The sequence below is a fragment of the Anolis carolinensis genome, chromosome 4, assembly GCF_035594765.1.
Source record: "Anolis carolinensis isolate JA03-04 chromosome 4, rAnoCar3.1.pri, whole genome shotgun sequence".
Lineage (NCBI taxonomy): Eukaryota > Metazoa > Chordata > Lepidosauria > Squamata > Dactyloidae > Anolis > Anolis carolinensis.
Genome location: NC_085844.1, coordinates 136764089 through 136791492, shown reverse-complemented (window position 1 = coordinate 136791492; position 27404 = coordinate 136764089). Strand labels below are relative to the sequence as shown.

General features: G+C 41.8%; 1 protein-coding gene across 4 annotated transcripts in view; it reads right to left on the bottom strand.

Moving 5' to 3' along the window:
* nrg2 (neuregulin 2) overlaps window positions 1-27404 on the bottom strand; it is a 224051-nt gene that overhangs the window by 78306 nt on the left and 118341 nt on the right. The gene's annotated exons all lie outside the window — the stretch shown is intronic.

Here is a 27404-nt window from a genome sequence, read left to right as displayed (position 1 = left end):
TATTACCTCACAACCTCTGAGGATGCCTGCCATAGATGTGGGCGAAACGTCAGGACAGAATACTTCTGGAACATGGCCATACAGCCAGGAAAACATACAACAACCCCATGGTAGCTATTGTTCCTCAACCCATGTGCTACGATCACACCACAATGTGTGTAAGCAATTCTCTTGATATTTCTCTTTCCTAAATCACTGACAGAGAAGTCAGTATACTTATACTTCAGGGGAGTGTGTTTGCTCTATCAATGTTTAACATTTATAGAAACGATCAGCCACTGCCAGAAGGTACAGAGAGTTTCATCTATACTGATGATTGTGATATCACCTCCCAAGCAGGGAGCTTTGCAATGGTTGAACAGAGCTCCAAAGCTTTAGGTGCTCTTATTGTCTATTACAGGGGGAAACCAACTGACTCCTAATCCATCTAAAACACAGGCATGTGTTTTTCACCTTAAGAAGAGACAAGCATCTTGAGTTCTGAGGATTACCTGAGAAGGAATCCCACTGGAGCAATGCAGCACACCAAAATACTAGAGTTACCCTGAACTGTGCTCTAACTTACATGAAGCACTGTTCAACTACCAAGCAAAAAATGGGTGCTAGAAATAATATCATACGAAAGCTAACTGGCACAACCTGGGAATCATAACCAGACACAGTGAAGACATCTGTCCTTGTGCTTTGCTACTCTGTTGTTGAATACGCATGCCCAGTGTGGAACACATCTTACCATGTTAAAACAGTGGATGTGGCTCTTAATGAGACATGCCGCATTATCACAGGATGTCTACACCCCACACCACTGGAGAAATTATACTGTTTAGCCAGTATTGCACCAACAAACACCCGTCAGGAAGTGGCAGCCAACATTGAAAGGACCAAGGCATTGACATCTCTGGCCCATCGCCTGTTCGGATATGAGCCAGCACACTAACGACTTAAGTCAAGAACTGGTTTTCTAAGATCTACAGAGATACTTGCAGGAACACCTCAGCAAGGGAGAGTCCAAAAGTGGCAGGCTGAAAGCCTGAACCTCAAGCCATGGTTGATATCAGATGAGATACTCCCTCCTGGGCATACAGAAGACTGGGCAACTTGGAAGGCGCTGAAGAGACTGCACTCTGGCACCACAAGATGAAGAGCCAACCTTAAGAAATGGGGCCACAAAGTGGAGTCCACAACATGCGAGTGTGGAGAAGAGCAAACCACCTATTACAATGCAGCCTGAACCCTGCCACATGCACAATGGAGGACCTTCTTACAGCAACACCAGAGGCACTCCAAGTGGCCAGCCACTGGTCAAAGGACATTTAGTATAATGCCAAGTTTTTTTAACTTTATGTTTTTAAATAAATTAGAACTGTATCCTCAGTTTGCTTCTGATACGATAAATAAAGAAATTTATTAGAATGCCCTAGAGGCATCTCATTTATGCCTAAAATTCTAAGAAATTATTAAAAGCATATTATTTTCATCCCTTCTCCTTGCATGTTCTTCCACTTGTCTACAGACAGTCCTCGACCCAAAGACATTCAACTTACATATGAGTCATAGTTAAGAAAAAGGAGAGGCAACAGAAAGTGAGAAAAATCTACTCCTAGGAAGGGAAAATCATTCCTGGAAGAGTTATCATGGGGAAAAGGTGACTCCACTGAAGCGTTCTTATTGATGCTTGTTTCCACAACAAGCCAATTTTTTTTAAATCCAATTGTCACAGGGACAGAAAGTGAGGTTAAATCTTTGGGACAGGGGCACAGACAGCAAAAAAAAATGTTATAGTGTGTTAACCCTTCCCTATGTTATTTGGGAGTCCCCAGTGGCGCAGCAGTTTAAACTGCTGAGCTTGCTAACCAAAGGGTCATCGGTTCGAATCTGGGGAGCAGGGTGAGCTCCCGTTGTTAGCCCCAGCCTCTGCCAACCTAGCAGTTCGAAAACATGCAAATGTGAGTAAATAAACAGGTACTGCTCCAGCGGGAAGGTAACAGTGCTCCATGCAGTCATGCCGTCCACGTGACCTTGGAGGTGTCTATGGACAATGCCGGCTCTTCGGCTTAGAAATGGAAATGAGCACCAACCCCCAGAGTTGGACACGACTAGACTTAATGTCAGGGGGAAACCTTTACCTATGTTATCCAAAACAAAAACAAAACATTGGCTGGAGTTACACATAAAAATGTACCAGTTCCAACTTACATACAAATTCAACTTAAGAACAAATCTATGGAACCAGTCTTGTCCATAACCTGAGGACTGCCTGTATTCTACATTGGATATTTCACTCACACATATTCATGTGTGCACAGACCCACGTTGTTATGAGACGGAACAGTAAAAGTGGGAAACAAAATACAGAAGCTCTACTTTAGAGTGTTACACTCAGCACCGCCTCTCCTGTATTATGATTTTCCTGCCAAATTCAGAACCCATCAGCTTCAAGATACTATTGGCCTTAAAAAAAAATCCAGTGACTGGAAAACTATATCAGGTTCCCAAATTCAGGCCTTAACTTTGGCTTAGTTTGGAATGTTTGCTGAGTCTGTATTTCTCATACAGCACAAGGCTGATTGGGAAATTGCATAAAGGAAGGCAATAGTGACCTTGCAAGTGTTCTGCGTATCTTAAAATTCTGTTTATCGTATCTGTCAAAAATGGTTAAGACCGTCTTTTTTAGAAAAGCCGTTTTCCTGTTTTCAGTACTCTTTGGAATAACTGAGTTTAACTAGAGAAAAGAAAGGGAGAATAGGCATCGCCACCTCGCTATGGGCTTAGATCAGAGGCTTAGTGAATATTCTTATATTTGAAGATCCAAGATATTACAGGTCTAACAAAATGTTTGTACCCGGCCTTCTGGGTTTTCTAAAAAAAAACTTCAATATCTAAATGGAAATGAAAAGATGTCGAATAACAAGGAAGTGCATGTACAATGCATAATGCCAGTGCATTGAAGGGATAATGGGATAATATTTCAGGGATGACAAGTGTTGGGCCATTTGTATTTCTTAGCCATCTCTCTACATCAAAGAGCTATCCATATCCAAAGGATGGACATCTTTCACTTACTATTGCTTACCAAGTTTTGAAAGATGAAGTCGAACCCAATGATCCAAAATGTGGGAGATTATTAGATAACTCAAACAAATATAAACCAAGCGGAAACAAAAATAAATCTTTCACTAGTATCAATCAAGCACAAGGCCAAACCTTCAAGCTTTTAAACTGCATACTTACATCCATCACCATCTTAAGATATAAATCTAAAGTAGAACTCATTATTGTGCTCCTAATCCATGTTTAGTATAATTTATATAACCATTTACTGGTTTGTACAACTTTCTGAAGTAGAATTCCATGTCACTTAAAAGCACACACAACCAATTCTGCCAATGTTAGATGAATGAGTCACCAGAGTTTGATTGAAAGCAGCTATCACAGGTTTAAACATGTGAATGAACTTTTCCTGTTTCCTAGTCCACAATAAATTATTCTTGAACAGATTAACCTGCCAGAGAGCTATAACAAATCTATCTAAACTTCCTGTTTTAGTTCCACAGGCTCAGCAACTAATATAAATAAAGGTATTTAGCAACATCCATTCATTCTCAGCCCTTCTGTTCATGTATGCCAGACACAAATAAAGAAATCATGTAACATACCACCGTGGAAAGAATGCACAAAAGTATCCAAATATTTCATTAATAAAACCAGCTGAAAGGGACAGCACTGAATTTTCTTTCCTAATAAATTACAGAAGGCAGTTGTTTTAATGAACCAATATACATATTGATGTGAGAAGATATCGTATTGCATTGCAGAATAGCTGCCATCATAGAATAGTTACACCTCCCTTTTGGGGAAAGCAAAATTGGCATTTTGCTCTTCCCTGTGTAATAGTCGCAGCCGTACTTCACACAACTGGGAGAGTAAATTAAAGGTGTGACTACACTTTTGGTGCTACCATGACTTGACTTGTCTTCCAACTGAGTCAAGCTCCACAGTGCCAAAAGGGGAAAAGGACAAGACAGGCGGGGAATGGATTCAGTCCCCTGCCCACCTCACCTCTATTTCCTTTTGGTGGTGCTGCGCAAGCAGGTAAAGCATCACCCACCTGCACAGCTGTGCCCTTGGCACGGCTATCTCCTTTGCAGCTAAGAGTTTCCCACCCAATCGCCACTCACCTCCAAGTTATGGCAGCTAGCCATGGAACAAGGCAAGACTCTGTAGCTCAGACGGGAAAGACAGGCAAGAGGGTTCCCCTCCAAGCTAGAATGGAACTATTACATAGTGGCGACTATTATGCGGTGAAAAGCCCTCTTTGATGGGATTTTTTCATTGTGTAAATCTCTCTGAGGCACAGCCACATGAGCAGGTTAAGTCTCACCCACCCACACGTGTTGGAGATATAACAACCTTCTCAAGCCTCCTCAATTTGATGTTTGTCTGTTTTGTATTATGTCATTTTATATCCTGAAGTTTTCATCTTATTTGGTTTTGCAGTTACCACGTTTCTTTGTACTAGAGCAGTGGGAGGGGCTGCGAACCATGAGACTAACTCAGTAACAGTTTAGAATGTTCCGTTTTAAAAAAAGGATACCTTTTAGAAGTTCAGATGAGCCTTGTGTCAGCTTGAGTGTAGAAGTCTGTTAGAGTGCTTAAGCTAATGTTAGAAGCTAGAAACTGTTGAGGCTTGTGTTTATCTTTTAAAGTACACTCATATAAAAGATAGCTGCACAAAGCAATATAGTTTATGAAGAGACTGTTAAGGAATATAATTTTAATATACTAACTCTCTAAATGTTTTGAATTTTATCCTGCCTAAAGAGAAATGTGCCTGTATTATTAAATACATGAAGTTATAAGTAATCAAACATTGTTATTTCTAAAAGAAGTCTGCTTGAATCTTTGCTGCCCTAAAGCATCAAATAAACTCAAGGAATACTCCTCTCAAACTCTGCTACCCCACTGGATTTGCGATCCTATCACTCATGAATCCTCTTTACAATGTCCAATGCCACCAATAAAACCTACTCCTATATCTGTCTGGCAGAAACTCTCATGGAATTAAATAGGGCTGATTTCCAAGTATGTGTGCATAGATATTCATATTAAATGTAGCAGAAAAAACTAATTGTAAAGAACCTTTCAAACGTATTACCAACAGTAAACAATAGCCACATGTCTACTAATGCAATGTTTACTTTTTCTTTGATTTTAACATATAGTGAAATTAAATCGCAGTTACATCCTGTTTTAAAGGTATTCAGATGTGCCAATTTGACCATATTGAGTCATTTCACATTTTGCTTTATAGTCACAGATCTGCCAATTTGACTCTCCAAGTCCACTTGTATTGATCAGAAGTATTTTTGAAATTTGTTACATTTGTTATTACTTCACGACTATTTTAGTAGCAATAGTTTCAAGCAGAATGTAAATAGAAAGGTTTCTAAATTTAAAAAATGAATTGGCTGTTTTTAGAATAGTGATTCTATAACCATCACCATTATATTTCTATGCTAATATATATGCTAAGTCCCTAAACCATCAGAATTTCTTTAACAGCTTAATGGAGAAAGAGACTACAAAAACACCTTTAAATGGTATTATATTTCATAAATTTATGTTTTTGTAGTGGTAAAGTGGTTGGCTTGGACCATGAAACTCAGGATGGGCATAAAACTCTCATACCCATAAGAGAAAGGATAAGATATCAATGAATCATGTAACTACAAAGCCCCAACAATAATGCAGTGTAGCCTCAGTGCCAAAGAGCTTAATAAAAAATATGCAAAGTATGCATAAGAAAAAAGTATGTTGATTCATATCTCCCAAGGCAATGTCAATGAATCTACCTCAGGTTTTAACTGAAGCAGTGAAGGGTGTCTTTAAGCTGCTGAACTTGATTTCTAAAATGTTCTAGCAGCTTACTATAGATACTTTCTTTAACACTGTTCAACACAAAGAATTGATTCGCCACCCCACCAACATGACAACCAATAAGAGAACTGAGTAAATTTATCACTTACTTTTGTTCAGCAAGAAAAGAAAAATACAGGTCATTAGAATACATTTTACCTACTACTGAATGAATAAATAAATTATTATTATTATTATTATTATTATTATTATTATTATTATTATTATTATTATTATTAACTTTATTTATACCCCAATCTTTCTCCCCATGGGGATTGAAGGCAGCTAACAATCATACACTTTGATCAAGTTTTTAAAGCGCAATAGTAAAGGTAAAGGTTTTCCCCTGACATTAAGTCTAGTCATGTCTGACTCTGGGGTGCTCATCTCCACTTCTAGGAGAGCTGGCATTGTCTGTAGACACCTCCTATGTCATGTGGCCGGAATGACCACATGGAGCGCCGTTATCTTCCCACCTGAGTGGTACCTATTGATTTACTCACATTTACATGTTTTTTAACTGCTAGGTTGGCAGAAGCTGGGGCTAACAGCGGGAGTTCACTCCGCTCCCTGGATTCAAACCGCCAACCTTTCAGTGAGCAAGTTCGGCAGCTCAGCGGTTTAACACACTGCGCCACTGAGGGCTCCTCAAAAAGTGCAATACAAAAGTTGAAAAAACAATGAAATAGTACTGTGTGGTAAAAACAGATTAAATATAATAAATACACTTAAAATACCCTTTAAAAATCACAGCCCCCCCATCCCACAAGGTCCAGATATTTATTTGAACCAACACTGTCTGCCCCAGCCTCACATCAAATAAATCTAGGATTTGACAAAAGTTCACTTCTAGTTTTGTAAAAACTTGTCACGACCCAGGCTACAGGGCACCAATAACCATACGCAGAAGCCAGAATCTATCTAATATCTTTATTAAGGAAATATATAAAGTTAGTAAAAGCAAATGTAAAAGATAGTCCAGAAGCAGACCTTTCAGGAAAGGTCAAAATTAGTCCAAGGAAATAATGTCCAATATGAAATATTAAGGTCCAAAGTTGTAATCCAATAACCGAAACACTCACTTTGCCAAGCAAAGTGAGGGGAGATGACAAGGTCCTTTAGTCCATAAAACTTGAGCGTGGCTAGGAAATAACTTGATACTTGAAACAAGGCTTGAACGTGGAACAAGGTAACTAAGAACAAGAGCAAGGTCCGTGGAATAACTTGGTAAAATCCGTGAAACAAGGCAAGGATTAGTCCTGGGAAACAAGGCAAGGTCCGCAGGTAAACAAGGCTGGGAAGCAAGGCGAAGGCTGGATAGCAAGGCAAGGCTTGAGCAAGAGCGAGGCTTGAATCGGAACGCGCTGTCCAGACACGACTCGCTCCGTAGGCTGACGAATTGACTCCGCGAAGTTGCTACGCGGGCAAAACACCTATATAGAGTCCAACTTTCTCACCAAAGCGGTTCTCTGGGAATCAGAAACGAAAGCTAAACTCTGAGACCAGATGTTAAACTCCTTAAAGATTCTCACGAGAACCAGTGTTAATTGGCAACATTCTTAGCTGCTATCCTCGCACTCCTGCGCGAAGCTGAATCCAAACTTCTCTGTTGTTTACAAAACTCCCGGCGCAAGAACACGGGAGAAGTAGGCTCTGGGGTTGTTTGACATACTTCTGGGGCACAACTTTCTTGCAGGTGCAAGGTTCCCAGATCTGCCTGGGAAAGATCTGGCTGAGAGGAATCCAGTTCAGACTGGGAAGGTAAAAAACCCAAGTTTTCATCTTCATCAGGAATTACAATGTCCTGAGCAGGACTACAAGGCCCATGGTTCATCACACTATCCCCCTCCTCAGGGCCCCTCCCAAACTGGGATCCTCTCCCCGAGGCGCGAGGTCGCGGTTTGGTGGGATAGGTCAGATGAAAGCGACGGGTTAGATCAGGAGCATGGACTGTGGAGGCGTCTTCCCAAGAGCGTTCCTCAGGCCCAAAACCCACCCAGTCAATGAGATATTGTAGGCGGCGGCGATGAAAGCGAGAATCCAAAATGTCCTCAACCTCGAACTCCTCCTCCCCATTCATCAAAACAGGAGGGGGGGCCGGTTGGTCTGTATCAGGACGCACACCATCCGCCGGAAGGAGCAGGGAACGGTGAAACACTGGGTGGATGCGCATTGAACGCGGAAGTTGGAGTTTGAAAGTCACGGGGTTTAATTGCGCCACCACTGGATAGGGGCCGATGAAACGGGCATCTAACTTCCGGCAAGGGCGGTGGGAGGGCAGAAAGCGAGTGGACAGAAAAACCCGATCTCCTACCTTGATTTCAGGGCCCGGCTGGCGGTGTTTGTCAGCGTGGCGTTTATAGTCCTCTTTGGCTTGGTCCAGTTGCTGGAGCAAAAGTTGTTGCACCGCTGTGAGTTCCTGCAGCCAATCCTCTGCTGCGGGAACTTCTGAAGTTTCAATGACAGGGGGAAAGAAACGTGGATGGAAGCCGTAGTTTGCAAAGAACGGCGTTTCTTTTGTAGAAGCTTGAACTCCATTATTGTAGGCAAACTCAGACAGTGGTAACAGAGAAGCCCAATTGTCCTGTTGGTAGTTTACATAACAGCGAAGATACTGCTCCAAAGTGGCATTGGTGCGCTCCGTTTGCCCATCTGTTTGGGGATGATGAGCTGAAGATAAGCGAGAGTCTATGCCCAGTAGTTTTTGTAGTGCCTTCCAAAAACGAGAGGTGAATTGAGATCCACGGTCTGTGACTAAACTCTTGGGCAATCCATGTAGTCTGAAAACATGCTGAAGAAATAGATCCGCAGTTTCTTTGGCCGTGGGGAGGCCTTCGCAGGGAATGAAATGGGCTAACTTGGTGAAAAGGTCCACCACCACTAAGATCGTGGTGAATCCACAGGAAGGTGGTAGGTCAGTGATGAAATCCGCGGAAATTATTTCCCATGGGCGAGATGGGGTAGGAAGGGGGTGTAAAAGCCCTGAGGGCTTTTCCCTTCGTATCTTGGAGCGCTGGCATACTGGGCAGGTGTTGACATATTTTTCTACATCCTTGCGGATCTTGGGCCACCAAAAATCCCTTAGGATCAAATGCATAGTTTTAAATAGTCCGAAGTGTCCTGCTGGTTTGCAGTCATGACACAGGCGAAGCGCTTTTTCCCTGCCCGGTCCGGGTGGGATATAAACATGATTTCTATAGCAGAGCAGCCCATCTTTAAGCGAAAAGGGAAAATGCAGACCTTGGCGAAGTTGGTCCTGCGCCCAGGCATCTGCTTGCTGACTAGCCCTGATTTCTTGAGCACAGATGGGTCCTGGAGTAGGGGAAGTTGAACCAATGGGAATGGATTTGGTGTTCCCCACCGTGAGCGTGGCAAAGTTCTCGGGTTGTAGCAGTTGGGATTCAAAGGTCTCCTTGCGTCCTGCAGCGTATTCCGGTTTACGTGACAGGGCGTCTGCTTGCTTGGTTTGGGCTGGGGTCACATAATGGATCTGGAAGTTGAAACGTTCAAAGAATAAAGCCCAACGTTGCTGCCTCTGGTTTAGTTTGCGGGCAGTTCTTAGGTGTTCTAGATTACGATGATCAGTGTGGACTTCAATGGGAAATTTGGCCCCTTCTAGCCAATGTCTCCAAGTTTCAAAAGCTGCCTTTATGGCCAGTAGTTCTTTTTCCCAAATGGTATAATTTTTCTCTGGTGTGGTTAGTTGACGGGAGTAAAAGGCACAGGGATGAAGGTGGTCTCCCACCGGTTGTAAGAGTACAGCCCCAATTGCCACATCCGAGGCGTCCGCTTGCACAACAAAAGGGGTTCCAGGATCTGGGTGCTGTAGAATTGGCTGGGACGTGAATAATTTCTTTAGTTGCTGGAACCCTTTCTCTGCTTGATCAGTCCAGCGGAAGGGCTGTTTCCCACGGATGCAGCTAGTGATTGGGTCAGACCAGTGGGCAAAATCTGGAATGAACTTGCGGTAATAATTCGCGAACCCCAAGAAACGCTGCACCTCTTTCTTGTTAGTTGGCGCCCGCCATTCCAATACTGCTGAAACCTTGGCTGGATCCATGGAGAGCCCTAAAGGCGAGATGCGGTAACCAAGGAAATCTACCTCTTGTAGATCAAAGGCGCATTTTTCCAGTTTGGCATAAAGTCCATGATCCCGCAATCGTTGTAACACCATTTTGACGTGGTTCTCATGTTCTGATTGTGATCTAGAAAACACCAAAAAATCGTCCAGGTAGATTATCAAGAACCTGTCCAGATAGTCCTGAAAAATGTCATTGACAAAATGCTGGAACGTTGCGGGGGCTCCGCATAAACCGAAATTCATAACTCGGGACTCGAATAATCCGAATTTGGTCTGGAAGGCGGTCTTCCACTCGTCCCCTTCCCTGATGCGAACTAAGTTGTAAGCCCCCCGAAGATCCAGCTTGGTGTAAACCTTGGCTCCTCGAAGCCGATCCAGTAGATCCGAGATTAAGGGCAGGGGATAGCTGTTCCGCTTGGTGATATTGTTCAATGCTCTGTAGTCCACCACCAATCGTAGTTCCCCTGACTTCTTCTTCACAAACATCACTGGAGAGGCGGCTGGGGATTGAGAGGGTCTGATGAATCCCTTGCGAAGGTTTGTCTCTAGGAATTCCCTGAGAGCTTCTTGCTCTGGTTCAGTCAGGGAGTAGAGATGCCCTCGCGGGATCGGGGCCCCCTCCACCAAGTCAATGGCACAGTCATAAGGTCTATGTGGGGGTAATTTCTCGGCTTCTTTCTCATTGAATACATCCCAATACTCGGAGTACTTCTTTGGCAAGGTGATGATGGGCTCGGTGTCTGTGGCATGGCATACCTTGGCTACGAGGCAATGGTTTTGGCAGTACGGTGAAGCAAACTGCAGTTCTCTGTTGGACCAGGAGATGTTAGGGTCGTGGAGAGTCAGCCATGGAATTCCCAAAATCACAGGGAAATGGGGAACCTCGGTAACAAAGAAGGAAATCTCTTCCATATGTTCTCTTATCCACATCCTGGTGGGTTCCGACCATTGACTTACGGGGCCCGTCTTGAGGGGGCGGCCGTCTATGGCTTGCACCACACGGGCATTCTTGAAATCATGATATTGTAATCCCAGAGAGTCGGCATACTCTCTATCAATGAAGTTGTTGGTAGCTCCAGAGTCTATCATGGCGTGGATCATGACGGGTCCCCTTTTTGCTGACCATAATGTGACCACGAGAAGGAACAGGACCCCGGTTGGCGGCTCTTGAATGGATTTTTTGACCGGGTTGGCGAGCCTCTCTACACCCGGTCGTTGGCTTCCCCCGCCGGCTGTGTGCCAGTCGGCTCAGACGTCTTCGTCTCCGTGGAGGACGCCGCCGCAAGCCGGGCGGCAGGCTTCCCCTTGGCTGGGCACTCTCTGGCGAAGTGGCCCCCGTTCCCGCAGTACCAACAGAGGTTTAAGCGTTGACGACGGGCCTTCTCGGCGGCATCTAGTCTGGGACGCACATTGCCCAACTGCATCGGCACCTCCTCGCCTCCTCTGGGGTATGGGGTTGGCGGTGGGGGTCTCCACACTGGACGTGGCTGAACGCTGGCGGGAGCGGGGGGTTTTGCCCCGGCTCTACTGCCCTGGCCTCGAACCCACTGTTTCCTGTTGGCAATCATGACTTCAGCCCGTAAACATTGATCAATGAGTGCCTCGAGGGTCTGGGGAGGATCCACCTTGGAGATTTCTTCCAGCATTTCAATGTTGAGACCCTCCCGGAATTGTCCTCTGAGGGCTACATCGTTCCAGCCGGTGTTGTGGGCCAGCACTCGGAACTCGGCTATATACTGAGACATAGGTCTGTCTCCTTGGAAAAGGCGACGGAGTTTGTGGCCGGCTGCCTCCAAATTGTCCTCGATTCCCCAAGTCTCCTTGAGGTGGTCCAAGAAATGTTGCGCTGATCTTAGGTGTGGAGAGGCTTGGTCGAACAGTGCCGTCGCCCAGTTGGCCGCTGGCCCGTCTAGAAGACTGTAAACCCATGCCACTTTGATGTCTTCTTGGGGAAACTCGGCATCACGGGCCTCTAGATAAGCTTGACATTGGCGACGGAAAACATGAACCTTGGAAGCTTCTCCAGTAAACTTGGTAGGCAACGCCATGGCCGGGAGGCGGATTCCGCGCTCCCGCAAGCCCTTTATTTCTCCATCCTGGGCGTTGAGTCTGTCGCGGATGCGATCCACTTCGTCCTTGCTGATGGTGTAGCTCAGTGGCTGCCCACCGGGTACGGTTCCGGTAGACATTCTGGCCAAGGTTAATTGGTGCTTAGGGTGGCGGAGTCAAACTGTCACGACCCAGGCTACAGGGCACCAATAACCATACGCAGAAGCCAGAATCTATCTAATATCTTTATTAAGGAAATATATAAAGTTAGTAAAAGCAAATGTAAAAGATAGTCCAGAAGCAGACCTTTCAGGAAAGGTCAAAATTAGTCCAAGGAAATAATGTCCAATATGAAATATTAAGGTCCAAAGTTGTAATCCAATAACCGAAACACTCACTTTGCCAAGCAAAGTGAGGGGAGATGACAAGGTCCTTTAGTCCATAAAACTTGAGCGTGGCTAGGAAATAACTTGATACTTGAAACAAGGCTTGAACGTGGAACAAGGTAACTAAGAACAAGAGCAAGGTCCGTGGAATAACTTGGTAAAATCCGTGAAACAAGGCAAGGATTAGTCCTGGGAAACAAGGCAAGGTCCGCAGGTAAACAAGGCTGGGAAGCAAGGCGAAGGCTGGATAGCAAGGCAAGGCTTGAGCAAGAGCGAGGCTTGAATCGGAACGCGCTGTCCAGACACGACTCGCTCCGTAGGCTGACGAATTGACTCCGCGAAGTTGCTACGCGGGCAAAACACCTATATAGAGTCCAACTTTCTCACCAAAGCGGTTCTCTGGGAATCAGAAACGAAAGCTAAACTCTGAGACCAGATGTTAAACTCCTTAAAGATTCTCACGAGAACCAGTGTTAATTGGCAACATTCTTAGCTGCTATCCTCGCACTCCTGCGCGAAGCTGAATCCAAACTTCTCTGTTGTTTACAAAACTCCCGGCGCAAGAACACGGGAGAAGTAGGCTCTGGGGTTGTTTGACATACTTCTGGGGCACAACTTTCTTGCAGGTGCAAGGTTCCCAGATCTGCCTGGGAAAGATCTGGCTGAGAGGAATCCAGTTCAGACTGGGAAGGTAAAAAACCCAAGTTTTCATCTTCATCAGGAATTACAATGTCCTGAGCAGGACTACAAGGCCCATGGTTCATCACACAACTACATGTTATGCAAAGTGGCGGTTGCGGGTGTGGGGAAGTCAGGATTTCCAGGAGAAGAGGTAAACAATTGTGTATGTTGGTGGGAGAGGAGTAGACGTCCAGATCCTAAACAAAAAACCAAAAAAAACCAAACCTGTAGCCTTAAATTCTGCTATGCTGTACTTAGGTGCAAGGGAGATTGTTCATCAACTCAATTACACCTAACCCATCAAGGAAATTGACAAGGTATTGCCCTTTTTCATTTGATGGTGATTCATTACACATTTAAATTACAGTTCAAATACAGGTCACTATTTCCAACAGTTACATGTCACACACTGCCCTATTTTAAGTTATTTATGCACTCCATATTTCCATATTTTTAAAAAATTATATGCCATGCACGAATGAAATCAGAAAGCCCACTCCACTTTTGAGTTACAATCCCCAACATTTGAAATCATTTGTTTTGTGATTTATTCTGATTGTCTCTATGTACTGACTATATTAAAATGAATATACCAATCCATAAACATTCAAAACAAGAAAGTTTAGAAGTTTAGAAATTAACCTAGATTAGCAATCTTCTGCACATTTATCTGAGTCTCCTTCATCTCAGCATTTACCTCACAGGAGACATGTATTGGGTTATCCTGGTTAAAACGAAAAACACCTTCCTCAGACCTTCCTCCCATATTGCGTCAACTCCATTGGCTGCCAGTTCAATTCAAAGTGCTGGCTTTGACCTATAAAGCCCTAAACTCCCCGGCCTAATCTACCTGTCCTGATACATCTCCCTCTATGAACCACCATGAAGATTAAGATGTTCCGGGGAGGCCCTTCTCTCGGTCCCGCCACTGTCACGGGCACAATTGGCGGGGACAAGAAAGAGGGCCTTCTCAGTAATTGCCGCTTGGCTATGGAACTACCTGTCTGGCATTGTTGTGACTCAACTAGAACCTCAGATTGACTCTGATGAGGATGATGGGATTCAGGTTCATAATCAGGTTAAAAATGTCCCTGTTGTAGAAGATGAGGAACAGAGAGTGCAAGTTCATTTTCCCACAGCAAGGAATGATGTTGATGTTGATGATACTGAAACTAGCCAGGTGCAAGTTGACTTGGAAAAGGAGGACAGTTCTCAGTCTGATAATGAGACTCAGCAAACTAACGAGCAGGCTGACCTTGACGAAACAGGTTCCTTAGATCGAGCTGACCGTTTGGAATTCAGGGTTCGGAGGAGTGTGAGAATTGCAAACAAGAGGGAGGTTAGATGCCGGAGAAATACTTTCATGTTTTGCAAAGAATATTAAAGCAATGTGTTTGGAGACAAACCTTTGTCAAAGCAACTTTCATTCAACCAAGAAGCAAGCTCTTGTTTTCCTGGATTATCTTGCAGCCTTTGTGTTCATGTTCTCGGGACTATGTCATGCTCTAATGGGACTTTGTTTATTCCTTGTGATTTCTTGGATTATTCTCTAAAGCTTTATTTTGTAACGATCTTTTGGAACTTTACTTTTGCTTTTAAAGAACTTTTTATCTTCTATTTTCTAATAAACTACGAAAGACTTCAACTTGTGTGCAGTCTGGTGTATATAGCAAGGTGAAGCTAACCTGAGGTGCGACAGGCGAGATCAGATCAGCCCCCTCTCTCCTGTCCTTTAGGAAGATGGCAAAAAGTTAGCTGTGGCACCAAACCTTTGGGACGGTGCAATAAGGTAACACTAAGAAATTGTACTCTTCTGACTGAATCCAGTATGGATGATCCGTGATGATTTTAATCAATTGATTTTAAAGTGCAGATAATTGATTTTATTGTTATATATATTTATAATTGATAGCTTATTTTCTGTTCCGGTATTGAATGTTTGCCATATATATGTTGGGCTCCACTTGAGTCCCCTTCGGGGTGATAAGAGCGGAATATAAATGCTTTAAATATATAAATACATTGTTTTTCCTGCAAGGGAAAATGTACTAAAATTATTTTTTTGGGAGTGGTTGCCATTTTGAAATTTTTCTTCAGAAAAATCTGTGCATATATTTCCCCCAGCTGAATGCCTTCCCCAACATTTCTGATCAATAGCTGTCCAATCCAAAGCCTCATGAAATGATGATGGACATCTATTGTTTTGCTTCTGTTGTACAAGTAGAAAAGTAAAAAACAAAAACAGCCAGACAAAATAACAAGTTTTGAAGATGTCAACTGAAACCAGTTTCCCCTCTTATCTATATTTGCAGCTGATTAAGTATTCCTGCCTGTCACTCAGACACTCAGAACTGCACTAGACAATTATAGTTCCAGGGGCAGCATTGTTGTTTCAGACCAGCCCTGGATTCTGCAGAAATGTTTTCACTTATCTATTTCTAAACCGCTGTAGTGACAGGAACTGAGTTCTAACCGTCCAGTTTGGCCAAACATGGTTCAGCTCCAGTGGACATCCACCCTTATAGTGTTAGAAGTCTTGGAGCTCCAAAGAGGTCCTGGCCATAATACAAGATGCCCAAACAACTTGGAGAAAGGAGGCAACAATGTCAGTAAGAGTGTCATGTGATCTGGAGAATGGAAGGGTGCAACCCTCCCCCAACTTTTCCCCAAGTTGGACAGGCACCTTTCCTGACATCACCAAAGCAGCCGACAATGACCAGGAGCTCTCTAGAGCTCTGTGACCACTGCCACAGTAACAAATAACAGAAAAGGTAAGTTGTCCTTGCAAACACCTGAATCGGCTGAGCTGTTCACATCAATCCTGAAGGGCAAAGCTGCTCCAGAGTTTGAGGGAAGCTCCAGACCATTCCCCAACTTCTGCTAACATGGGTAAATCACGTTGACTGGCTTTAGCCCACGTTAGGACCTGGAAGTCCCTGAACATCATGTGGATGTCCAGAAGTAACTTCTGGCCCATGTAAACTGTCATGGCTGGCAGTATGCTATGGAAGCTTGGGTTTTGAAGTTTGGGAAGTTCTCTGACTAAGAATTCTAATTATCCTTGGTAATTAAAGTGGAATCATAGCACTATAATTGAGTAGTGTGAGAAGGGCTCTAGTTTCAAAAGGCAAAAAAATAACTTTGAAAACAACATCTCTTCTCCAGAGTATTTTAGAAACTACCTTAAAAAGCTTTTATGGATTTAATTAGCATAGCTTAATTAAACTTGATACTAAATTTAAGTGCTTTAATGACAAAAATACATTATACTGTAGGTGCTCTGGGGCATTATTTAGATGTTCTTAAAAACATAATTAACCCTAAATGGGCAATCTGCCTATATATTGTCTAGCGGTGGGAAGAATAACAGAGAGCACGTCCCAGTCTGCAGTATATATTCCAATCAGTGTACAAAAAACATAAAACTAGATAAAGGGAATAATATATACACTGACAAAAGGTTATACTGGTGAGAGAGAAACCACAGCAGATTAGATGATGTTTCTCAAACTCATGATTCCCCTCCCACATGTCTAGCTGTTGTACTATTATGAAATACACAAAATGGGTGGTTTGTTTCAGTCTTCTGGGTAAAAATGTCTCATTTTTTGTCGTAAGACGTTTTTAAAATACTGTATATACTCATGTATAAAGCTAGAAATTTTAGTAATTAAAAAACTGGATTTACTTATCCATGAGACAATGTACTGGACCTCAAGTTTTATCACAAAGAAGCCATGCCTTTCTCTGAATACAGTATAAAAACAAAATTCAAAGTGCTGGTCATGACTTATTAAACCAAGCATGGGGAAACTTCGCCCTTCCAAGGGTTTTGAACTTCAACTCCCATAAATCCTAACAGCTGGGAAAATGAAGTCCAAAACACCTGGAGGGTTGAAGTTTGCTGATGTCTGTATTAAACCCTACAACACACAGGCTATTTACCAGGCCATATCTCACTGTATGGAGTCCACGGTGGCTCAGCAGATTAAACTGCTGAGCTGCTGAACTTGCTGATCAGAAGGTCGGTGGTTCAAACCCAGGGAATGCGAAGAACTCTCTCTCTTAGCCCCAGCTTCTTCCAACTTAGCAATTCAAAAACATGCAAATGTGAGTAGATCAATAGGTACCGCTTGGGCGGGAAGGTAACAGTGCTCCATGCAGTCATGCTGGCTACATGACCTTGGAGGTGTCTATGGACAACGCCAGCTCTTTAGCTTAGAAATGGAGATGAGCATCATTAAGCTAGACTTAATGACAAGGGAAAACCTTAACCTTATCTCCCTATATAAACTGGCCCAGGTTCTGCGAACATCAGGAAAAAGCTTTCTTTCAGTCCCACCTCCATTAGAAGCAAAGTTGGGGGTTATGCGAAAGCCGACTGCCCCCTAGATTCTGTAATTTCTTCCCAGGAACACCAGAATGTCCCTCCTTGTTATCCTTTCAGCAGCAGGATGAAACCTTTGTTTTCAGACACATTTTTAAAACAGAAATGGCTATTGTTTGAGTAAAATTGTTTTTAACGACCTTTTAAATGTATTTTATTAAATTGCATAAGAATTTCTTATTTTAATTCTATTTCAATATTTACCTATTATATATTTGAATTGTATCACTTTTAAATTAGCTGTGTAATAGCACCATGAGAAAGCATTATATTATGCAGTTAACTCAATATCACAGAATGAGGATGAAGAATTTGGTAGCCTGCTCACCTTTTCCCCCTGATGAAATGCAATAAATGGAAGCCTGATACCAAACATAGGACATTTATGTGGAGCTTCAAACATACAATTTCCTATTCTAAAAATGTGGGGCTAGAATGAATGAATGGCAGCTTATCAATCACCATTTTGCAATATCATTTCTTATTTCAAGATCCTCTGCCTTGGTCGATATAGCCTGCCTTTCAACTACTGCCTGTCATGCAGGCTATGAATATATCCTCTAAAGGTTTTACAAGGATAGGCAGAGTCTACAAGATGAATTCAGCCAATTCATCAGTCTGGGGTTCAGAGAGACAAAGAGGGGCCCATGAATTTCTGATGTCCCCTCCCTCAGTAAAAACATACCTCACAACCCACTTCCCATTGCATTATTTTCAAAGGTTTGAAAACGTGAAACCCTTTACACATACCAGAATCCAACTATTTTTCTTATGAAATGAACAGATAATTTCATCCCATAAAATGGGGTGTGTTCACTCAGACATCTGAATTCTGGTTGTCCATCATAGCTCACATTGACATTGCAACCAGGAAAGCTACCATCACATTATATAACATATATTTACTATGTCTTTCAGGTCCAAATTTGTCCAAATTTGACAAGTTCTATTTTAAAACCCATCAATTTAAAATGTTTTCTCACAAATCAGAATGGCAGTAACGACAGGAAAGGACAAAAAGCGAGGCAAGACAGGAAAAAGGAAGCAAGATTAATGCTTCTTGAACATGGCCATACAGCCCGGAAAACTCACAGCAACCCAGTGATTCCAACCATGAAAGCTTTGACAGCACAAGATTATTTTTAACAGAAACAAGATCTCCAAAACATTTCACAGTTGTGGATGCAACTCCAGAGTCTTTCCATGTTGAGCAGACAACATTTCCATTGAGTTATGTGAATTTAAAGGGCGGTATGTTTGAATACAAAAAGATTACTTAAATCCACAGATTGTAATAATAAATATACAGAAGAGATTGTTCAATTGATCATGGACATCTTGGGAAAGCATGTAATTCTTCTTAGCACAAACATATGAAACAGGGCCAACATGACAGAGAGGTACAATGGCACCCAAGTAAAACTACTAGAGCAATATTCAATGGCAATCTTTAGCCAATGCGGCTGCCATATTTTCAATTTTTGCAGATATGACACAGCTGAGTCCATAGCAGAAGCCATAGTGTATTTGGAATAATTGTTTGAACTGTTCCAGTTCAAACAATGAACAACTATTTAGTTCCAACCCTAAATGATGAGAATTACTCAAAAATCACATAAGTTGTTCTCTACACTGCGTGTCACATGGTCTGATAGATTTGGAAGTATCAAATCTTTTGAACCTCACTTCACTGGCATTCAGTTAGTATTGCAAGATGTTTTAGAGCTTAACGTAGCAGCCAAGATAGGGAATGACAAGTACATAGTATTTGCACACTTAAAAAGTTTTGCTTGTGTATTAATGCTGGCTGTTTATAAAGTGTTGATGACAATAAGTATTTCCAACAAGGTCAAAGATGTCACATTGGATGTGGAGGTATCTAACATTGAAACTTGTCTTGAAGATTTGATAACAGTACGGAACAACTGGGAAAGCATCTGGAGTGAAGCCAAAGAGGCGGCGTAAGACCTTGAGATGGAAATGAAATTCTCCCATGGGCATGGAGGTGTCAGTCGAAAGAGACGAAGGTCCATGATGACATAACACCTGGTGCCAACCTAGAGGAAATGACTGCTACAGATGATTAGCTAGAAGAGCCCTAGTTCAGAAAATCTGAGTTTTAGGTTTTGATTGATTATGTTATTTCAGGATTAACTGTACATTTTAATGTTGTTAATTTCTTGGCTGAAAATTTTGATTTCTTCTGGAAAGATCCCACAATTCCTGAAAGGATTTTGCGACGACAACAACAACAAAAATCACTGTCAGTTTATAAAACAAATTTAGGAATATCAGAACTGAATTGCTAAATTGTGAGGTATTTGTTTTAATCTGAGAACGCTGTTGACAATTCCAGCTATAGTAGCATCAGCACAAAGATCTTTTTGCAAACGCAAACATAACAAAAACATTTTGAGGTCTATCATGTCTCAATCCCAATTGGTTAATTTAGCAAGACAGACTACTGAATCAAACATTTCCAGAGAAATTGATTTTGATAGCATTATAAGAAATTTTGCAAATAAATAAGGCAGAAAAACTCATTTCATTCACTGGTTAGGCTTATCGTTGCTTTGGATGAAATATAAAGTATGTTGTTATTGGGTCCTGTTGGTGCATAGAGCTTACAGCATTTCAAAGGTTTATCAGTGGTCATTTTCAGATAGACTGAGATTAGTCATCCTGTTCAGTTATGCTTTCATAATCATACACTAAAAGCTGTCTACTTTGTTCATGTTGTATCATAAGCATATTGTCTACAAAGAGAGAAAAATAACAACTTTAAAATGTCATGTTATAATATCAGTCTAGTCGAATCTGACTCTGGGGGGTGGTGCTCATCTCCATTTCTAAACCAAAGAGCCATTGTTGTCCATAGAGGCCTCCTAGGTCATGTGGCCAGCATGACTGCATGGAGCACCGTTAACTTCCCACCGAAGTGGTACCTATTGATCTACTCACATTTGCATGTTTTCGAACTGCTAGGTTGGCAGAAGCTGGGGCTAACGATGGGACTCACCCTGTCCTGTGGATTTGAACTGCTGACCTTCTGGTCAGCAAGTTCTGCAGCTTAGTGGTCTTCTTGACTGTAAAGCTTAGTTCAGGATTTAAGGTATATTTGGACTTCAACTCCTCAATTCTGAGAGGAATGACTGAAAGCGGTCCTGTTCCATCTTGCAAAATTTATCTCAGAGCCCTGGGAATCTGCATGTTCCAATGCAGAAATTTAGATGTGTGTTGAAATAGGAATTATCTCTGAGTAGAAATTGTGTCCTCTATATATTGGCCCAAGGATGGAGGTCTGCAAGTGGGCCCTTCTCTGTATCCCATGAATAAAATGATGACAAGACATAATAGATAGCCTTCTCAAGATGTGGAATGCAACTGTGGAATGCCCTCCTCATGGCACCTATATTGGTGTCTTTCTGACATCAAGTCATAAAATGCCAAGATAAAAAAAAGATAGATGGAGGAAGTGGGTACGGAGGGAAAGGCCCCTTCCACACAGTTGTATAAAATCCACATTGAACTGGATTATATGGCAGTGTGGACTCAGATAATCCAGATCAAAGCAAATATTATGGATTATTTGCCTTGATATTTTCAGTTATATGGCTGTGTGGAAAGGCCCAAGGAGGTCAGGAAATTTTCACTCTCTGTCAAAGTACTTTCCCTTTCTCCCACCGACATCAGGATGGCAATTTCTGAGCCAAGGGAAATTCCACATGAAACCATATGTCTGTATTAATGTGATCAAGTTTTATATGCATCTTTTGTTGGAAAGCTATGTGTTGTCCATTATAAGGTTCAGCCCTTTGCTTTAATTGCAACAAACAGTTGGTCCTCTATGTAGATGTTCTGTGTGTGAATGAGTACCCAATTCAAATCATACTTAAAGATAAAGATCCATAGAAAGATAATATGCAAACCCTGAAACTGCCCACTGACGTCAGCTCCACAGCTTGCGGGGCAGACACAAAAATCTTCCACACTATAACAAGCGGTGTTATTTTTCTGTTTAAATTATAGCAATCATTTCTAAACATACAAATGAACGTATTGCTATTTTGTCCCAATCTATTTCCTATTTCGTCCTCTTTTAGGGGTATGCATTTCTTTGTTCCTTTTTTTTCTGTGGTGACTATCCTAACATTGTGGCAGTTGGAAACTTCCAGTAATCTCTCTAGCCATGTGATATCTATTTAAAGTGACTACCCAAAAACATATGCTTCAAAACAATTCTCAGATTTTTATCCAAACTGAGAAAACTATGACCAACCGATATTACAGTCATTTCATTTCCTAATTTTTAAATATCAGAAATGACAACTTTACAAAAAATGGAGAAAGGTAAGTATAAGAAAGGTTATTATTATGGGGCCGCGTTGGCACAATGGGTTAAACCATTGAGCTACTGAACTTGCTGACCTGAAGTTTGGCAGTTCAAATCCTCGTGATGAGGTGAGCTCCTGCTGTTAGTCCCAACTCCTGCCAACCTAGCACTCGAAAACATGCAAATGTGAGTAGATCACAGTGGGAAGGTAAACGGCACTCCATGCAGTCATACCGGCCACATGACCAGAAGGTATCTATGGACAATGCAGGCTCTTTGACTTAGACACTGAGATTAGCACCACCCCCAGAACCAGAGATGAAGGGGGAAAGCCTGTACCTTTATCTGTGTATCTGTGTTTCATTGTTTCGAGGCATTGAATGTTTGCCTTCTGTCTCTGTATATGCTGGAATCCGCCCTGAGCCCTCTCGGGGAGTTAGGGCGGAATACAAAGATATTATTATTATTATTATGACACAGCAAACAAGATAGATATGCTGGATTTCATATCACAAAATCACAAGTCGAACACTTCCCAAGTGTCTAGGACTGTGTGATGTATTTTCAGATGATGCGCGCAGATTCCAGTAGGGTGGCCTTTTGCAGCTGGCAGATCGTAATTTTGTCAATGTCTATTGTTTCCAAATGCCAGCTGAGATCTTTTGGCACGGCACCCAGTGTGCCCATCACCACTGGGACCACCTGCACTGGTTTCTGCCAGAGTCTTTGAAGTTCAATCTTGAGGTCCTGATAGCGGCTGAGTTTTTCCTGTTGTTTTTTGTCAATGCGACTGTCACCTGGGATGGCAACATCAATGATCCAAACCTTTTTCTTTTCCACAACTGTGATGTCTGGTGTGTTGTGTTCCAGAACTTTGTCAGTCTGGATTCGGAAGTCCCACAGTATCTTTGCATGTTCGTTTTCCAATACTTTTACAGGTTTGTGATCCCACCAGTTCTTTGCTGCTGGAAGGTGATACTTGAGGCATAAGTTCCAATGAATCATTTGGGCCACGTAGTTGTGCCTCTGTTTGTAGTCTGTCTGTGCGATTTTCTTGCAGCAGCTGAGGATATGATCCATGGTTTCGTCAGTTTCCTTGCACAGTCTGCATTTTGGGTCATCAGCTGATTTTTCGATCTTGGCCTTAATTGCATTTGTTCTGATGGCTTGCTCCTGGGCTGCAAGGATCAGGCCTTCTGTCTCCTTCTTCAGGGTCCCATTCGTGAGCCAGAGCCAGGTCTTCTCCTTATCAGCTTTTCCTTCAATTTTGTCAAGGAACTGTGTTATTATTAATAATAATAATAATAATAATAATAATAATATCCCCCTCATTCCCAAATATCAGGGCTTTAAATGCATTATCTGAGATGCAAATTAGGGAAGGGAAGATCTGCCACTTAAGGGCTTTCTTTGTGGATATCCCCTTTGAATAACAGAATTCAAGACTTTTGGAAGATATAAGAGGACCACCTACTTTCATGAATAATGCAAATTACATAATGCAAATATTATAATACATAACTATCCTGGCCTCCCAGAAAGGGGTAATGCCCCAACAATTACTATTGTCTTCTGTCTGTTATTGAAAACCTTTCCACCTTTTCATCTTTCCATAACCTCTTATGGAAGCTCCTGAGTTTACATCTTAAGAAAGTAGTACTGAATAGAGTTCTCACCTATGAAGGCACTTCAACTTGCACAAGGGGAGGAAATTGTGGATGTTTTTATGTATGAATAAGCACATACAGATAGAAGGCATACTTGAGCAGAACAGATCAGAGGTCTCTCCATAAATTTTGTAACCAGCCATCCCACAATAGTCATTTTGTGCTTGCAAAAATGCTAAGTGTGTGTCCATAGGCTCCAAATGGCTGGGGACTGTTTGACATGACTTAACTGCAGAAAGAAATATCACCGCTTGAATTGTATGGTAATAAAAAGAGTAATAGAGGGTTACTTCTCTCAATTTGTTTAAACTGAGGAAAAGGTGTGTGGAATTAATGCCATTGCCTTCCATTCCTATTAACATATGCATCAACATCCAAACTATGTGGGCAAGTAGCTAGATATTAAACTTTTCTAGACTTATCCCAACCCTGCTGGAAGCCATTAGCAGGTAATTACAGACTACGGATCCAAATAAAAAATATAACATATTTTATGGAGTCTGTAATATGCGTCATGCTTTAGGCAACTTATATTACATTTTGTGTGAAAAGGTTGACCAGACATTCTCATAGCTCCTACCTTGAGTAGCTCAGAAGACAACTCTGTCTCACTCTGATCTCTACTGGCTGAAACAGCAGACATACCAAAGAAACTGCAACACACATTTTTCACTTCCTAAGGGCAACAGCTGATGGCTGGCAGGCTCTTCCATGTTTCTCATTGGGTCCTTTAATTAACACCTATAAACATATTTGCTAACTGTACCTGCTAGGCTAGCAATTTCAGCACATAAAATGGGAATCTTGGAACACTATCATTAATCCCAAATCATGAAGAGGACTTCATGAGGTGTCCCTTTCTCACGTCAATCTTCCCCTCATATAAATATCATTTACACAAGGAAAGGAACTGTGGCTCAATTACTGCAAATATAAAATTAAGAAGGACTCTTAAATTTTCCTTCTTGTTTCTTGATACAAATTTCAGGAAGGATTTGGAGGTGATGAACGAAAATATAATTCTGTAGGAAATCCATTATGCCTACTTATTTGGTGGTTATTAGCCCAAAAAATGGAAACTACAGAACTTTAGTTATGTTTCAAGATAAATTGAAGGCACTGAGAGGAGATCAGGATTTGCACTTACATGTGCCACTCATGATCAGAATGTGTCCAAGATAATCATCTGCACAGAAATCTATTCATGTTGACAGAAAGTTACTTACTGTATGAGTCAACATCATGTTGAACACAAGGGCAAGTTTTAAGTTATGGATATTGATATGACCCATGGAATGGTCAAGAGTCATTCTACGGAGAGGTAAAAAGCAATGAGCTGATTCTAGGAACCAATCACCCCTGACTATCACTGCCACCATTTCCCCACCCAGGCATTCAAAAAGGCCAGAAACAGCACCAAGGCAGACAGAGTAGAGGTGGTTGGTACTTATTTTAGGTTCTCTTGGGTTGGATGAAGCTCTTGCCTTTTGCCACTCTACTCAAAGAAGGGGACAGGCCTCTTTTGTTTATAGAGTTAACATACAGTACTTACATTGTCCCATGGATAAGTTGACCCATTTTTAGGGGGTTGATTCTTTAACTAAAATTTCTACAGTTATACATGGATACATAGGATAACACTAGCTGTTCTTATTATTTATATATGTTCAGAAGTAGGAACAGTAGATCTAGATCACATGTTTCAATGTCTCCATATAGCTTCTTGATCACATCTTTTGTAGACAAATACCACGGAGGCAAGAAGGTTGTGGCTGGTTCCTTGAGAACATACCAAACCCATTTTCCCCATAGTCTTTGCATGGAGCTCTTCTGAAGTTTGAACCTTATTTTATCTTATTCTGCCTTATCAGTGTTATAAGTAGAGTAAGTATCTCATTTCTCTTTACTAAAGAAGCTAGTAAACTTTATCTTTGCTAGAGAAGGAGCTAAAGTACAATTTCAAATGTCAAGCTAAAGAGTTCTGGTAAATGGAAGTTGTCTTTTTATCCCATTTCTTTCTTTACATGATCCATTAGTAACTCTGTTTTTAAATGTCATTCTTTCTTCTTCTTTTTTGACATACCTTAGCAGTGCCCACCAGACAAGAAAATGATAGAGGATATTGCTCAAGTGCCTGGAGTGACAGTATCCAAGGAAACTGGAGGGGGAGAGGGGACGTGTCCAGGTACAACATCCACCGTTCAGTCACGTTGGCTTCTAGTATTTATCCACAATTTGTTCTGGAACTCATTCAATTATCTTTATTGCATTTCATGATATTCTTGGAACTTTATTCCAGCACCACATGTCAAATGCATTGATTTCCTTTCTGCAATTTGTTCACTGCCCAGCTTTAAATATACTAGCACTACAATAAGAGTTAACATTTTGTCAACAGAGGACTGCTTCATAAAGCACAATTATAGAGCATGCAGTTTTCACTACACTGCAAAAAATGCAAATAAAATGACACAAATTTGGAGAAGATTGTAAAATTTGATTTTGAGGGGTTAAAATGAAGTTGGGTTTGGATATATCCATTATTTAGTTTTGAACATGTTACAAAGCAAGTTTTTACTACAAAATTCTGATAAACATTTGCAAACCTGGCACAGGTTTGGAGATCAGACAATGTTGGATTTGAGGGTTTGCTGCTAACCCAATTTTGGAAACGATCTATTACCCAGTTCTGAAGGCACTGCAAAATGCTGGAAGTGTGCTGCAAATTGTTGCAAAATGTCTATAAAATTTCAGCAGAAGTCTGTCAATGTTGGATATTGAAGTGTTCACTGTGAGAATTAAAATTTCTATTTCTTAACATTTAGATGCTGTAAAACACAAGATCTTGCTTCAAAATAAGCTAGAGTATCAAAACTCTAGCATGAGTTTGGAAAGGTTCCTAAATGTATGAGCTCATTAGTAACAGAGAGAGCAAGAGAGGGGAAGTGGTTTACATATTGGACTAGGACACTGGGAAACCAGTCTCTCATGGAAACCCACTGAATGATCTTGAGCAAGTCACACTTTCTCAGGTTCTGTTGCACCCCTGGTTGCGTAGGCACCACACTGGAGCCCCAGAATATAAGCAAACGGGCTGTTTATTGATGGTTATAAGTAAGCACAAGTAAATAAAGTTCAGAGTCAATAAAATGGGTTTAAATCCACAAGAGCAGTGTACTTAAAAATCTTGAAGCAAGGGGCTAGGAAAGTCATTCAAAGAACATAGTCCAAACCAGATATCAAAAAGTCCCACGAAAAGCATCAAGAATAGTCCGAACAAGATTCAATTCCAAGGCATGAAACAAACTGGAACCATAGGAAACTAGACTAGAATGCAAGATCAAACTCCAAAGTAATCCAAGGTAACAGAAATCCAAATGGCAAAGTTACTGGGACAGTCAACTGGATTAAAAGGCAAAAACAAGGCTGGAACTTGAGCAAAATCCACGGCTGCAAAAATATACAGGAACATGGAGCAAATATCTTCTCTCTTGAATTGCAATGTTGACACCTCTGTCATAGCAGGGAGACACCAGGCATTTAAGGAAAATTAAAGGTTTTTCTTTCATGAGAAAGTTCTTTTTCTCATGAGAAAACTATTCATTAGCGCCACCACTTCAAAAGCAGTTGTTTACTTTTCGTAAACATTCTTTTTTCCTCCTTCGGTGAGTTATCGCCTCCCTCCTGTCAAACACATTATCCTCCTCTAAACTAGAATGTCCATCTGACACCTGGTGGCCTTGGCAGCAGAGAGGAATGTGGTTTAAAATGCCTGCTTGCAACCATTCTGTCTCTGGTCCCAGAATCCACTGGAACAGGTTCTGGCATCTCAGGCTCAAACCCAGAGTCCTCTGGCAAAGCTGGCTGCATCTCAGGCCCAAACCCAGAGTCCTCTGTCAAAGCA